Here is a 14423-nt window from a genome sequence, read left to right on the forward strand (position 1 = left end):
AAACTACAACTATAAAAGGTTTTATTACCTTTTGAAAATATTAAAACTGTGCTAGAACTGAGTTATTGTGCTCTGAAGTCAAGTTACCACTAGCTGGCAATGTTATACAGCTCTTCCTTTTGCAGATTCATTGCATTATATATCATGGTTTGACTCAAGACCTTTAATTTTAAAAATAGAAAAAGAAATTGGATTTCAGCAGGACTGGACACTTCTGAATATTTCACCACTAAGGCTCCAGTGTAGATTAGCAAGAAAATAGGAAGGACAATGAACAGAAATAGTTTCTGAAGTAATAACCTCTGCTTATAGGATTTCTTTTGTTTATTCAGTTCAGTGTGTTTAGCATTAACTTTGATTTTAAATACCCTGTACTTAATTCAAACTATCTGGTGTGTTGAAAATGAAGGTTGTATAATAATTTGATTTGCCAACAGTCTCGACTATACTAGCAACACTTTAAAATCCTAGTATAAGGGTCCTTCTTTGCCTTCATTTCAAGTATCTTTTCTTCACCTCCAAATGTCTTAAAACTTTACCCATTCCTGCCTATCCCCTCTTGTTTATTGTTTTCTGTTACATCATTTCATGTTGTCTTTGACATCTAATCAAAGGAGACAAACAATGAGAGCTACTCTGAAGTTCAGGGTAATGAGGATAGGTACCACTGGCAGCACTATCTGGCTGTATTTCTATCCTCATGTACCAGATACTCCAAATCCCATTATTCACTATACTCTTTTATTACTATCAGGTCTCTTATGTGCAACTAGGTGGAGATTCATGCTTGTGTGAAGCTCAGTGGTCAGATTCTGTTGTTTCTTGGTATGAAGATGAAGGTAAGAAAATGAAACTGAGAGAAATGAGTACAAAAAATTGTTTGCAGTATTTTGTACTATGAAGTCATATGCTTTATCCCAGAAAAGGTCCATGTGGAGAATAAAAAAAGTGGGATAAAACTCTACTTTTAATTCTAAAGGAATTCTAAAAAAAAGAAATTGTGTTAATGACTGAAATATTTTATCTATAGTAATTACATGAAATATTTTGGAGATTCTTATATCTGGAAGATTTTTGGAAACTTGCTGGTTCCCATTTGTTCACTTAACAATATACTTGTACACTTTTTATTCTCGCTGCTCACTTTTCTTTCTCTAGTCATGCTCTTGTGTGGTCCCTGCAGCAACAAGTAGGAGAAAAACATAGACCTGGTGGAGAGGAAACACTTATAAGGAAAATAAGAAAATACAGCTGTAAATGATTTTACATCATTTCATAATGGGGGATATTCTGAAGTCACCAGGAGCATAAAGTACACTTACCAGAGTGAGCTGATCATATTATTTTCTGGTCCAAGTTACAGGTGCTGGCATTTAAGCCCTGTAAATGCCAATAGGAAATCTGGGTTGCAGTGGCTGAAGTCAGCTATTAAAGTGCTTCCTCTACACATGAAGAATCTACTGCTTTGAAAAAATTGTTATCTTTGGAGTGAGTGGATATGTGAACAGCACAACTGTAGCTTAGATGTAAAATGCTTTTATCTAAAAATAAAAATATAGCTTCCAGCCAGCTGTTTGCCTACTGGAGCTTGGCTCTGATTGGAATGCTAGCAAAAAGGTGGAGTTCTTGGTATGTAATTACCTACTTCTATATCTCTTAGGTTTTCATGATATTGATATCTGTCTTCTAGTCTTTAATATGAAACCTCTTTTGATCATGTACCCTGCTTTGCTGTTCTTTTATCTTTTATCTGAAACATACTTCCTCTCTTGGGAGAAACTGTTCTCTTTAGAAAGGTTAATGAAATGTTTACTTCAGAAAACTGTTTAGACTAGGTGTCTTTCTATGCTGGATAAAGTTTCAGATTTTGGAAACCATTTTTTTGAGTGTGGTTTAGAACTAAATTAAATTTAAGGTCCATTATGACTCAGACCATTCTATGATTCAGGTGGTACTCACTGTGGATAAGGTGGGGCTCAAATTATATAAAAACTAACCAATTTTCCTTAATAAGTACTAATTATTATCGACATTTGGAAGTTTTTAGTGTGGTGATAAAAAAAACTTCTCACTAATAGAAAATAATTCTATTTATAATATAAAAAATAGTAATTTATATTAATTACAAAGATTATTCTGACACCAAGATACCTGAGGGAAAGAAAAATCCTCTCCATTTCTCAGTTGCTGGGATTTGTCTTAAAATGTTTCTGGGTGTATCCAAGAATATTGATACTAATTGTCTCAAACTGCAATAACAGTATACAAAACAGAAACACCACTTAAAATTGAACAACGTCTTCCAGCTTTTTTTGACACTAGAAAAAGTCTGTCCTCATAGAACAAAGCCACATGCAGATCAGCTTTCTAACTTAGATCCTTGAAGTGACAAACTAGGTAAAAAAATGATATTACAGGCTAGAGCAGATGTATATAATCAGAAAAGGGTAAATCTATTAACCCATTGATACCTACAATCTAACTCATGCTTTCTAATTGGATTCTCTTCAGACCATTGTAGCTGCAAATAAAGGAACCAGCTGTAGGCTAGTATGTCTAATTGTCTATTACTGTTACTGTTTTGACACCAAATGTACTGCTCCACATTTCTGTGGCTGTCCATCAGCACTTCTTAAAAAAATAAAAGGACAGAACAATAACAATGGGTATCTTCTTCATTTGTTCAAGAATCTGTGGAGAATTTTTAATCTGATCATAATCAAAATCACAGAGAGAATTCTTCTATAGCTGCCATTTTCAAAGGAATACACCCTATCAGCCTGGTTCTATGTCCACAATACTTTTGTATTCAGTCAGTCCTCTTTATTAACTACATTGTTGTTATTATTATTTTTATTAATTATTATTAATACTATTACTTATCACCGTCATCATTATTATTAAATTCATGGCAGAGGTTGTTTTAGAAAAGCCAGAAAATGGTAGAATAAAAATAGAAAACAAAAGTTCGTGTTGGTGTTTACCTCTAGCCCCTGTCATCTTGCTTGCTGAAACAAGAATTAAAAAAAGATGCAAAAATCACTTTAACACTAGCTTGCTGGATTTTAATGTGCTGTGCAGCTCTATAACTAGCTGGAAGACTGCTTTCCAGCAGAAACCATGCCATTTGCACATTTGCTTTATTGAGATACAGACTTCACCAATAGTCAGAGTTTATGTAAGCAAACTGGTTCAAATGTAGAAAATTATGTGGTGGTTGTCATTTCTGTGAAATATAATTTGTTCAAATGGTCTTGTCATTTCCATACTCTGCTTGACTGCACCCGATCACTTTCTCAGTAGTAAAGATTTTAGTAATATAAAATCTTACTTTGAATTTTTCCATGCAGTTAAAGTTTCTGTGCGGTTAAACAATTTGCTGTACCTGGGAAGGAGAAAAGATTATTTTTCTGGTTTGTTTGAGGAAAAAATGTAAAAACAGGAAAGTGTAATTTTCTTGGCTTGAGGTAGAAAACTTATCAGCTAATAAGCTACTGGATTTTTAAATGGTATTTTCAGATACGATTACCTAGTTTATATTTTGTTTGGTTTTGATCCATTCAGCATCTGCAATTAAAAAGTATTTCTTTCATGCTTGTGCATTCCCATCCTTATATTTTGCTTCTCACTTGCAGCTAAGCATTCTGTGCAGTATGTGAATTTTTTCATTACTCAATACAATGAGTCAGATTGTTTTGTAAAGGTCAAGAGTTGTATCATGATGACAGTGTTGTTTTGAGAATAGCTGATTCATTCTTTTCTTAGCAAGCCTAATTCCACAAAAAACAAGTCTGCAAAGTACTGGGTCTATCTCTTTTTTTTTTTTTTTTTTTTTTTTTTTTCCCCATTATCTTTCCACTGTTATCTGTGAGATTTGAACAAGATATTAAATAATTAGAATGTAAACCATCATTTTAATATCACCTGTGAAGTACATCATGACACTGCATCAGATTAGTACTGACACCTTTGATTGTGTTCCCCTAGTTATTTAAACTAAAGTATAGAATAATCAGAGATTTATATGTAGAAAAGCAGAAGATAGGCTACTTTTTTATTTGGCTCTAGAGAATCTTTTTTTCTTGGAATATTGGATTATTTTTACTGTCAAAAATTCAAGTTAGAAGTTGATATGTCTAAGAAGGTTCAGACAGGAGCCGTGAAAGTGAAGAGTTTCCTCTCTTCACTGGAAGGTAAGAGACTACAGGGAAGACTCAGCTCATCAAACAGAAAGGGAAGGAATTATAATTTACAAGCATCTGCAGAGGGACAGAAATCTGCTAATAAATATGTGAGAAGTATAGACTGAATTATACAAGATGAACCAAAGTTTGGAAATTGAAACTAGACAAATTCAGATTTGAAATAAAGACTTTTACTATAGGCTGGGAACTAATGTAACAGCACAGTAGGTGTTACGGTGGATTTTCAGTTCAATTTATCTGAGATTGTTTTTTCATGGTCTTTAATTTAAGCGAGTATTTAGGCTTATGGTCCGCAGTAAGATGTAGAAGGTCAGAACACTGTAGTAGGTTTATGGTTCTTCCCTCTGCCCTTCTAGTCCATAAAATTTCAGATGAATAAAACCACTGTTCTCCTCAGAGAGAAGATTTAATATGCCATTACCTTCTGAATTTTTGCTAAAATATCACTTACTTGGTGTTAAATTTAAAAGAGCTGATATTTTTGCACTTTCACAAATACATTTCCACATAGCGTGATATACAGAATAAAGAAAAGAGCCTACAATCTGTTTTGTGTGGGGACAGGATGTATTTTACTGGGTCATGTTATCTTTTTTTTTTTTTGCAGCTTAATTAGAAAGTCTGTGTCAGCAGATTGAGAGTGTAGAGGGCAAACCATATGAACCCAGGAGAACTTTTTTCATTATTAAAAGTAAGGGTCTGGTTTTTTTCAGCACCTTTGCTATTGTCAACTCTGAATTATGATGAAAGAATGAGCAACGACCTGCCCCCTGGGGCTCTGCAGCACACACGAAAAAGCTCTCTTGAAACTGTTCCCATCTGGTGCAGTGGAAGCAAAGAGCAACATATTTTCTCTTAGGCAATGTTTTGGCTAAACTGATGTGTCCTGCATGAAGGGCTGTGGCAGCTTCTATGTGGAGTTTTCCTTCCATGAAATCCCCAAAGGCTACAAAATTGCTGACTACATAAACTCCTCCAAAATGATCTAAATCTGGTCACTGGGCTGGATTCTGTGGTAAAGCCATCCTATTTTACGAAATGATTTCCTTGTATAACATAAAGAAACTGTTAATGAAGCATCAGTTTAATTGTAGCTTTTCTGTTGTGACAAGCAAAATTGGAGGATCTGTGCTTCTTGAGAGCCCTGAGGTAAAATTCTGAAAACACAAGGTGGGAGAGTTCTCAAAGGTTTTTCACAAAGGTAGGGTAAAGATGTATTTCTATGTTGTAATGATGAGGAGGGTAAAAATCTCGATTTCCTTCAGTGCATGTTGACTTTGTTGACAACCTTTTTTTGAAGGTATGGAAGGATTAGAGACATTTCCTGCAGTTATTTCAGGGTTATTACTTGTGGAAATTGAATTTCCAAACAACCATTCTGTGGAAGTCAATGATGAAGACAGGATTAGTTTATCTGGGAACAACTGGGGAGGTATTCTGTACTTTTGATGATGCCAGTTAACTTTGTAATTGGGAAACACTGGAAGAAATGAATTTGATGCTTACAAAATACCTGGTACTCTTCATGGCCTGTTTTCAAAAGCAGATTCTGTACTGGGCTTGGAAAAATGCAGGCATATATTCACAATTGAGATTACATGCAAGAGATCACATCTGCCTAATTATTTGCTTAAGTTTAAAGTTTGCACAAACAATATTTCTATTGAACTCATGCTCTCAGAGTCAGTAACTTGGGTGAAAGTATGAATATGTTAGGACTCTTGTCTGTCAGTGTACATCTTTAACTGTTCTAAATGAAAGCTTTATATTGTTCCTTCCAGTGCAAGAGATGTACTAAAAGAAAAGCAAGGTGAAATTCATCTTGAGATGGACGAAAGAGTAAACAACTTAAATTTTGTGCATATTGATGCATTATTATTATTATTGTTATTATTATTATTATTATTTTTAATGTTGGTAGAGGGAAAGTTAATTCCATATCTATAACACACTATATTTTGACATTTTATATGGGGGTTATGTGGCCAGATTTTGGAGGGAGGGCGCTGCAGGGGTGGCTTCTGTGAGAAGAACCCAGCAGCTGCCCCATGTTAGATTAGGGCTAGTTCCAGATGACTCCAAAGGGACCCTGCCACTGGTCAGACACGTGCCAATAAGTGATGTTGTTTGTACCTCTGTGAGAGCAGATTTAAGAAAGGGGAAAAAACTGCTGTGCAAAAGCAGCTGGGAGAGAGGAATGAGAACCAGCCCTGCTGACCTGCAGGTTAAAGCAGAAGGAGGGCAGGAGGTGCTCCAGGCAGGCAGCAGCAGTTCCCCTGCGGCCTGTGCAGGGAGAGGCCCCTGGTGGAGCAGGCTGTCCCCCTGCAGCCCATGGGTCCCACACGGAGCAGATCTCCACGCTGCAGCCCCCCCGTGGAGGAGCCCCCGGTGGAGCAGGTGGAGGTGGCCTGGAGGAGGCTGCGGCCCATGGAGAGCCCCCGCAGGAGCAGGCCCCGGGCCGGAGCTGCAGCCCGTGGAGAGGAGCCCACGCAGGAGCAGGGGGTCTGGGGGGAGCTGCCGCCCGCCCGTGGGGGACCCGTGCTGGAGCAGTTTGCTCCTGGGGGATGGATGGACCCCGTGGTACGGAGCCGTGTGGGAGCAGGTCTTGAAGAGCTGCTGCCTGTGGGCAGCCCCCGCAGGCTCAGTTCGGGAAGGACGGCATCCCGTGGGAGGGACCCCACGGGGAGCAGGGGCAGGGAGGGACCGTGAGGGAGCGGCGGAGACTGAAGAGCCGTCAGGGACTGACCGCAGCCCCCGTTCCCCGTTCCCCTGTGCAGCTCAGAGGGAGGAGGTAGAAGTAGGTGGATGGGGGGAGGGTGCTTTTAATTTTGTTTATTTTGTTTGTTTGTTTCTTGCTGTTCTAGCTTGTTAGTAATAGGTAATAAATTTCTCTAATCATGCAATGCTGAGTCTGTTTTGCCCATGACGATAATTGTTGAGTCATCTCTATGTCCTTATCTCAGCTCTTGAGCCCTTTTCATCATATTTTCTTCCACTTTCCCTTTGAAGAGGGGGAGTAAGAGAATGGTTTTGGTGGAGCTCAGCTTCCAAGCTGGGTAAAACCACCATACATGTCTATGGGAAAATAGCTTTAGAAAATGCCGGTTAGTGCATTCATCCTGTAGTCCCAAAGTGGACAACAGTCCCTTATGTAATTTCACTGAAATCATCAATAATTTGGTCATTGTAGTCAATTATTTTAAAGGCATTTTACACAGAATTATATTATCCCTTGGTTCCTAGTCATTTCCTCTTTTAGACAGAGGAAAATATCCTTTTCTTCCTTCAAGCTGTGTTCAGACAAGAAAGAATTTCTGTCAAATTTAAAATTGCACTTCTAGAAAATTGTGAGCAATAATCTATAGGGTAGATTTCCTCGTAGTATATCCCACTGTTTGTGAGAGATTGTTGCCAGTCCTTAGGAACAGCTGCAAGGTAACTCTTTTTGCCTACATTAAAGCCTGGTTCGTTCAACCTGAGCATTATCAAGTATCAGGAAAAATTAATTATTCTTGGAATCTCTGAAAGTATATGAGGCAAGGTGGCTGAAAACACAATAAAATGGAAGGAAATTCTCTCTGCTCTCTAAGAATAAATATTCAATCTATTGTGCTTATTGTTGTGGGGAGAATGTTCTCATAAGACCATAAAATTGCTAGCCACTGAAATGGGTATGTACTATTTTCTACATCTGGTTTCCAAATCAAAATTTCCTGTAAGACATTTTTTGTATAGTCTTTACACGACTGCATAAAGATACACAGAAAAGCAAAAATCATGTTTGTTTCCTATGTGTATTGAAAAAAATGTAACTGAACTGACACTAAGAATGAGTTGGAGATTTCTGAGATTTTTCCAGGTCTAAATACACTGTCTTCCAAAGTGACCAATGAACCATACATGCTCATTTGCAAGAGTATAAGCTATGATTCTTTATTGTCTGTTTTATTCTTGAACAAGAGAGAATATACCTGTGAATAAATCTCACACCAAACCATCAATCTGCAGTGTTTCCCAGACTGCATTTTTTTTTTTTGTTGATTATTTTGTGTCTGATTTCTAGAGGAATAAGGTGTTACAGTAGCTGTGAGAAACATCAAAACTAGTGTGTTGATGTGTCAAATTCACTGCTTTGAGTGAATTTGATGGTATGTGTGTGTGCATATATAAATATATATTCTGAGAACACATACAAATCTAGAGGAATATTTTCTTATTTTTCTAGAGAACAATCATCCAAGCTTCTCAAAAATTTAAGACAAAAGTGAATTTTGATTAGCCTGCTCTTTCTATGGTCATGGCTTTGGAGGGGAACTGGATCTGCTTTTGGAAGTAAGAGAAACCTTGCATTTTAGGCTTATTGTTGCTATTGTTTTGGAGCTATTGGAGAGTGGGAGTCCAAATGGTTTCTTCACTGGCTGCAAGTGGCCAGCCTCCACAGCTGCATCCCAACTTTGCCCTCCAGCACCCCAGTGGCATCCAGACTGGCTTCCCGAAACAGGGAGGCCACAACTGTTTAGCTGTCTGGAGAGACCTGCTGCTAGCAGCTCTTAACTTTGTCTACGGCCAGAGCCTTCTCTGTTATCTGTAATGTGTGGGTGGATCCTTCCTGTAAATTCCAATTCTGGTAGGTAAGGAAGAGTTTGAGGAAAGCACTCAGCATTTTTCCATCATCAGAAAGAGAAGTATGAGGTAAGGTTTAATTATTAACACCCTTATTTATTACTAGTTAGAAAATCTAAGTGATTTCTAATTATCATTTTAATTTTAAGCATAAGGAAATATGCATTTATTTTTTATTTTTATTTATTTTTATTTTCTATTTTTATTTTTTTTTCTCTCTCTTGGGAATATTTTTGTAGCATATTTCTCTTTACTTGGAAATTTCATTGTTTCTCATGGGTCTCACATCAGCTTTATGGGAGGCAGTACTTTAAAGAGCTAAAACTTCACAATAAATAAAGCAGAGCTACTTTTCCACAAGAAGTAAGACTGAAAATTGAAAACAAAATAGAAATATTCTCATTTATGCTGCATAATAAATGCCCATTTGTGGTGGTTTTACCCTTCTACACAGCTGAACTCCACCAGAACTGCTCTCTCACTCCCCCTTCCCAAAGGAAAAGGGAAAAAGAATATGAAGAAAAGGACTCAAGGGCTGAGATAAGGACAGAAGGTCACTCAGCTATTATCATCAGGGGTAAAAGAGACAGCATACGGAGATTAACATAATTTGTTGTCTATTCCTACCAGACTAGAACAGTGAGAAACTAAAAGCAAACTAAAAACACCTTCTGCCAACCCACCCTCTTCATTTTTTTTTCTTTTTTTTTTTTTTTTTTTTTTTCCGAGTGGTGCAGGGGAATGGGGAATGGGGGCTCTAGTCAGTCCCTGATGCTTTGTATCTGCCGCTCCTTCAGGGTCACTCTCTGCCCCTGCTCCCCGTGGGGTCCCTCCCACGGGATGCCGTCCTTCCCGAACTGAGCCTGCGGGGGCTGCCCGCAGGCAGCAGCTCTTCAAGAACAGCTCCCACACGGCTCCGTACCACGGGGTCCATCCATCCCCCAGGAGCAAACTGCTCCAGCACGGGTCCCCCACGGGTGGGCGGCAGCTCCCCCCAGACCCCCTGCTCCTGCGTGGGCTCCTCTCCACGGGCTGCAGCTCCGGCCCGGGGCCTGCTCCTGCGGGGGCTCTCCATGGGCCGCAGCCTCCTCCAGGCCACATCCACCTGCTCCACCGGGGGCTCCTCCACGGGGGGGCTGCAGCGTGGAGATCTGCTCCGTGTGGGACCCATGGGCTGCAGGGGGACAGCCTGCTCCACCAGAGACATCTCCACAGGCTGTAGGGGAACTGCTGCTGTGTGCCTGGAGCACCTCCTGCCCTCCTGCTGCACTGACCTGAGGGTCTGCAGGGCTGCTTCTCACTCCTCACTCTCCCAGCTGCTGTTGTGCAGCAGTTTTTTCCCCTTTCTTCAATCTGCTCTCCCAGAGGCCCAACCAGTGTTTCTCACTGACTTGGCTCTGGCCAGCGGAATGTCCCTTTTGGAGCCAACTGGAGCTGGCTCTGCTCTGACATGGGGCAGCTGCTGGGCTCTGCTCACAGAAGCCACCCCTGTAGCTCTCCTGCTGCCAAACCCTTGCATATAAGCCTAATACACCATTCAACTTCATATCTTGGAACTGCGCATTGAAGAGACTATTGAATAAGCCATTCAATCAAAAGTAAAATGGTACTGTCTTGCTCCAGTTTCTTTTCTTTTTGTGGCCAGAATTGCCCATAAGATTTGGAAACTGATGCCTTTCAGCTGGTATTAACTTTCTAGAAACTGTCTTGAAATAGCCTACTTAAAAGACACTGAAACCTGAAAAGTTAAATCATAGATTGATAGAATAATGGTTTATTTTGGAAGAGATCCTTAAGGACCATCTAATCCGCCCCGCCCCCCCCCCCCCGCCACAGCTCAAGGTACTCAAAGTCACATCCAGTTCAGCTTTGAATGTTTTCAATGATGGAGCAATTACATTTTTTCTGGGCTAATACTTGTATTGATAGTGTCAATTCCAGCATAATGACATGTTTCCTCCTCATGTCTGTTTTGAGTTGTTTGAACCCTGCTAAATCTCCTTCTCTTGGCTTTCAAATTTCTTTTTAATGTTTTTATTTATTTATTTATTTATTTTTATTTTTTTTTCAAATGTGGTTTTATACTTGGAAAAGATACTAAATAAAGAGCCTGAAGAACACTTGAGGGAATGGGCATGGACCATTTGTAAGGAAGTCATTTGCACTTCACCAGTGTGTGTAAGAAGTTTAGATAATTAACTTGTTTCTATGGTTTTGCCCCTAATCAGGAAAAGAATTGCAAGAATACCTTTTTGGTTCTGCTCTTTGGCTGTGGGGGTCTAATATCACAGGGGCTGTTATTTCTTAGCATGACTTTCCAAAATCAGTGTGAAATACCAAATATAAGTTTCTCTCTAAATTGAAAGCTTCACACAGTTATATTTAGTAAGGGAATACAGGGACTCATTCCCAGAGGTCTCTTCCATATTTCTTTAGCTCTCTAAGAAGAAGCAATCAGCAATGCCCAAGTATGTCTGCAAGGCATTTAAGAGAGAAGAATCTCTGCATTTTTGACCCCGCCTTTTAAGTGGAAAATAGACAAGATAGAATTGCTTTAAGGGAATCAGAGAAGACTATGCTGGATCTCTGTCTGTCTGTCTCTGTCTCTGTCTTTCTTTCTATTTTCACTTCAAGTCAACTCCTTTTCTCATCCTGCATCAGTTAGGGGTATTTTTTTGATGAAGTGCATTTTCACAAGACTATAGCAGGTGTGACTAAACTTTCAGAAAGTTAGTTCAGTTTGCAGGGTGTAGTTCTTTTTTTTTTTTTTTTTTTTTTTTTTTTTTTTTTAACAAAATCATTAAAAAAGCAATACTCAGGGAAGCTTACTTCAAATACAGGGCTCAAATTCAAATCCCAGCTGAACCGAATACCTATATATAGAAAGTGAAATGACTCTACTGAGAAGATATTAAAAGAAACTCACTCCAGGATAGAAAAATGTGAGGGAGTGATAATGCTAGGCTTCAGTGAGAGTGTCCTAAAAGCCACATGATTGCTCTGACTGACGGCATGTGGGATATTGTTTATTTTTCAGGAATGTATTCGAAAAGTCTCTTTATTTCACTGCTGGACAAAGCAGCGTCTAGCTTTTGAAATCACACCATTTGGGGTGGGTGGGTGGATGGATGGCTGCCTGAGAAATCATTTCCCAGAAATCTTCTTGATATTTTTGGAATTTGGAAAGAAGAATCTTTTTCCCAGCGTAAGAAATGATCAACTCTCTATCACACTGTACAACACAAACAGCTCTGTACTTGGAAGGACTGAAACATTTGAACAGTTCTTTTTCTCTCTCTCTCTAAATTGAGAAGGACTTTCAGAAATCTGCAGAACAATTGCAGGTATAGTCTTCCATTCCTTGGTGATTTGTAAATTAAGCTGTGATTTTTAGTCTTTGGGCAAATTGAGTTTCAAACCATTTCTTTGTTTCCATTGTGGGGGATGGAAAGGATGGGGCCTTGGCCAACCTGATCTAGTGGATGGCATTGCTGCCTATGTCAGGGGGGCTGGACTTGGATGATCTTCCAATCAAACCATTCTATGATGTTATAATCATTTTATACATGAATGTTAATGATCTTATGTCTCTTTTTGGGGTTTGGCTCCTTCTGGCCATTAGACTACTAAGATAACTGAATACCCAGCCAAGTCTTTGTTATGCACTACATTCACATATTTTGCTGGAATATTGTTTTCTCCATCTTCATATTGTGCATGAAACAACACCATTAATCAGCTGACAGTTGAATCTCTTCACTCTCTTCTCTCTGTGTCCAGCTATCACCCATGATTTTAACTATCACTTTTTATTTTTATTTTTTTTTGGTGTGTGTGTTTGTGTGTGTGTGTGTATTTTGCTGAAGCTTAGCAGAAATGCAAAAACGTATACTGCAGAATATGTTGCTATAGTCCAGTATAAAAACAATTTTATTGTACCCACTATCCACAGATTGAGAAACCAGCTTACCAATGCTTCAGCAGTAGTGACTGCAGCTCACAATACTTATTACTGATAGGTGGGGTCAGAAATGCTTCTGGCGTTATTCCCACACTTATTCTTAATCTGGAACTGTGATAGTGCACAGAAGACGAATACAGATTTAATACAACTTTAAAAGCTTATAAATTCAATTATTTACTATAGCCTGAATACTTGGAGTTACATACTATCAGCGGGGTTTATACAGTCAGCCAAAGTTATGCACATACAAATAATGTATTTACCTTCTGCACATGAAAACATGCATAAGCACAAGTTTGGAAATCTGAAGTGGTCCAAATTGAGCAGGATTGTCTTGAATAATTCAGGTTATTTTATTTGCAGTGAATTTACTACTGTCTCTCTGCTTGGGAGATTTGCCAGCTGCAAAGGAAAGAAGAAATACTCTATAAACTCCAGTTTGGGGATGGAGCATCGAGAGGGCTAACTCATCAGTATGTAAGCAATTCAAACTAATAAATACTGCAGGCTCTCTAGGCAATATGAAACAATAAAGACAAATGCTATAAACTGACCCTAGAAACCATACCAAATATTTTTTTGCTTTAAGACTGAAACACTTTGCTATTGTCCCATAGAATGTTTATCATCTTTTATGGAACCTAGAAAGTGAACATTATTTCTCTCCTAGTCCATAAAAGTCTTGAAATCTGTGATGTTAGCCATTTTACACTGAGATAAAACCTTAAAATCTTTTTTTTTTTTTTTTTTTTCCCTGCAGAAAAACACAAGGAAATATCTCTGCAAGAGAGTGCTTATGTAACATATGAGAAACCCACCTTTTATTCTTCTCTGCCTGAGTCAGGCCAGGAATTCATACTTTGTACTGCCAACCCCACGTAAATGCTCAGACCACCAATCTGTTCTGGATTCTCATGGTCCAGCTATGACTATTTAATCCATCTTAGATCTGGGACATACTTCCCAGTCACTTCTGATTTACAGCCTGCAAAATTTGAGTTTTCCTATGAAAAGGCAGTTAAAAAAATCCCCACCAGCTCCATCTTCGACTGTGATGGTATTTCAACAAAGAACTTACATGTGTGCAAAATTTAAACCTGAGCAGCTCTGAAGTTTTACAATTCATGAGGAATATTCTACTGTCATGTATAATTCAGGTACTGCAGAATGTATTATATACACTTCACAAACAATATAGGTTATTATATATACTTGTGTCTGTGTGCTAAAAATGAGAAACTGGGATCACCTGTGCTGGTGGAGTTCTGTCAGAAACTCTGCCAGGGAAATATATGGAGGGAAGAAAGGGTGAGCACTGTCAGGGGACTGCTCATGAGAGGTGGCTCTAAGGTGATCTTTCATCCTATTATCAGAACAAATGTTACAATCAAAACCAATGCTGAACATTAAATTACTTTTCTGTAAAACACAATTTTTGCTTATCCATGAAAAATGTGGTAATTATTCTTTGGGTTTGGAGATTTTGGATTTGGAGCTACCGAAGTTTAATTTTGTAATTTGTTAGCTGGCACGTTAAGGGAGTAATGACCGGTTTGTCATTACGATAGCAACTGGGTTTAGTAGTGTCATGGGAAAACTGGTTGCCAGGGGGTGGGCAGAGGAGTGCAAAG

General features: G+C 38.8%; 1 long non-coding RNA gene across 5 annotated transcripts in view; it reads left to right on the forward strand.

Annotated features, from left to right (window-relative positions):
- The first annotated feature begins 551 nt into the window (after positions 1 to 551).
- The window catches only part of LOC310889204, a 130086-nt gene continuing 116214 nt past the window's right edge, over positions 552 to 14423 (forward strand). Inside the window, exons 1-3 of one of the 5 annotated variants that reach the window (XR_014576450.1) lie at positions 552 to 1629; positions 13156 to 13269; positions 13553 to 13949. This is a non-coding gene — a long non-coding RNA (uncharacterized lncRNA). Of the gene's footprint in view, positions 1630 to 5087; positions 7003 to 11784; positions 12173 to 13155; positions 13270 to 13552; positions 13950 to 14423 lie in introns of those variants that run through there. The other 4 variants (XR_014576451.1, XR_014576452.1, XR_014576453.1 and 1 more) reach the window with 4 other exon arrangements.

The sequence above is a fragment of the Anser anser genome, assembly GCF_964211835.1.
Source record: "Anser anser genome assembly, chromosome: Z".
NCBI lineage: Eukaryota > Metazoa > Chordata > Aves > Anseriformes > Anatidae > Anser > Anser anser.